The sequence below is a fragment of the Mandrillus leucophaeus genome, unplaced genomic scaffold, assembly GCF_000951045.1.
Source record: "Mandrillus leucophaeus isolate KB7577 unplaced genomic scaffold, Mleu.le_1.0 Scaffold839, whole genome shotgun sequence".
In the NCBI taxonomy this organism is placed as follows: domain Eukaryota; kingdom Metazoa; phylum Chordata; class Mammalia; order Primates; family Cercopithecidae; genus Mandrillus; species Mandrillus leucophaeus.
In genome coordinates this window covers 14381-16684 of record NW_012109130.1, presented here as the reverse complement: position 1 = coordinate 16684, position 2304 = coordinate 14381, and positions in this window count along the sequence as shown.

Below are 2304 nucleotides of genomic sequence, written 5' to 3'. Positions count from 1 at the left end.
TATTTATTTTTTTGAGACAGAGTCTCACTGTGTTGCCCTACTGGAGTATAGCGGTGTGATCTCAGCTCACTACAACCTCCACCTCCCAAGCTCAAGTGATTCCCGTGCCTCAGCCTAAACCCTGTTTCTATTGAAAATACAAAAATTAGCCAAGTGTGGTGGTATATAAGTCATTTTAACTGGCCTGAGATTGTATCTTATTGTAGTTTTGATTTGCATTTCTCTGATGATCAATGATGTTGAGCACCTTTTCATATGCTTGTTTGCCATTTGTATGTCTTCTTTTGAGAAATGTCTATTCAGATATTTTGCCCATTTTTAATTAGATTGTTATTTTTTTTTTCCTATAGAGTTGATTGAGCTCCTTATGTATTCTGGTTATTAATCCTTTGTCAGATGGATAGTTGGCAAAATATTTTCTCCCATCTGTAGGTTGTCTTTCACTTTGTGGATTATTTTCTTTGCTGTGAAGAAGCCTTTTAACTTAACGTGATCCCATTTGCCCATTTTTTCCTTTGTTGTCTATGCTTGTAAGGTATTACACAGAAGAATTTTTGCCCAGGCAAATGTCCAGGAGACTGTCCCCGATGTTTTCTTGTAATAGTTTCATAGTTTGAGGTCTTAGATTTAAGTCTAATCCATTTTTATTTATTTTTGTATACGGCGAGAGATAGGCATCTTCTAGATGTAGTACCTTAATGGTCTTAGTTAAGATCAGGAAGAATTATCTGGATTACCATGCAGAGACTCTTCTTCTCTTTCCTTACTTTCTCCCAAACAAATGGAGTCTCTCTCTCTGTCTAGATCTGGGGGTGGAGTGACACAAGTACCCCTGTGGCTACCACCACTGGAACTGTGCTGGGTCAGACTTTAAGCCATCAAAGCACTGGGTCTTGTCCAAGGTCTGCTGTAACCATGACCTGGCTACCCCCTAAGTTCACTCAAGGCCTTGGGTCTACAATTTGCAGGTGGTGAAGCCAGCCAGGCTTGCATCCTTCCCTTCAGCGCAGCAAGTTCTCCCAGGCCCTGGCTGGGTACAGAGGTGTCATCCAGGAGCTAGGGACTGCAGTCAAAAAACCTTAGAAGTCTACCTTCGTATTCTATTGTATTGCAGCTGAACTGGCACTCAAATCACAAGACACAGTCCCTCACACCCTTCTCTTCCGTTTCCACAGGCAGAGGAGCCTCACCTCATAACCACTATCACTATAAGCCTCTTTAGTTAGCAGGTGATGGGTCTTTCCAAGACTGGGTCCTTACCTTCATGGCAGCAGGTTCCCTTCTGGCTCAGGGTGTGTCTAGAAATGATGTTTAGGAGCTACAGCATGGCAAGGAGGCCTTATGACTCTGACTGTGACTGATGCCTATCCTACTGTGAATGAGCTGGTATCCAAGATGGAAGACAAAGTCCTCCCCACTCTTCCCTCTCCTCAAACAGAAGAAAGGGGTCTTCGTGGGAGCTGTGAGCTATGCAACCTGGGGTTGGAGGAGGGGTGGTGCAAGCAGTCCCTCAGCTGGCCTGGCTGGTGTCTCAATAGGTTGCATGCTCTCCAGGTCCACTGGCTCTGAGTCCATTTCAGGACTAGGACATACCTAGGAGTTGTAATCCTCATGGCCTAAACTGTTTAGAGCCTAGGTTTTGGAACCTTAAATATTGTTTATTATTAACTTAAATTGTTATTTATTAAACTTAAAATTGTTACTTAATTAGAACTTAAATTGTTATTTAAGTTTATTAAACTTAAATAAACATTATTTAAGGTCCCATAGCATTTTAGCCTGCTTTGGTGAGGCTTGCAGTAACTCAAGTCCTGACTGCTGCGATGGGATGGGCGATTCTCCTTTGGCTAGGGCTGGTTTAAATTCTCCTTCCGTGGGCTGGTGTTAGTAAAGTTCAGTTCAGTGTTTTTTTTTTTGTTTTTTTTTTTTTTTGCTGTGACAAGGCAGAATTGAGTTCAATGCAATATCTCAGAATCACTGTGCTCTCCCTCCCACAAATGCACAGATTCTCTCTTCATGGCACATAGCTCCTGCTGAGTGATGGGGGAAAGGTGGCATCAGTAGTTCAAACTGTCTTTCCTGCCCTCTTCAATACCTTTTTCAGTGATATGAAGTTCAAATCAGGTACTGTGAATGCTCACCTCGTTTTTGGTTCTTTTGAAAGTGTGTTTCTGCACAAATAATTGTTAAATTGTTGTCCATGTAGGTGGAATGATTGGTAGAGTCTTCTATTTGGCCATCTCGCTCTGCCATTCTCCATTTATTATAACCAATGAACCAACACTGACGCATCAGTATCAACCA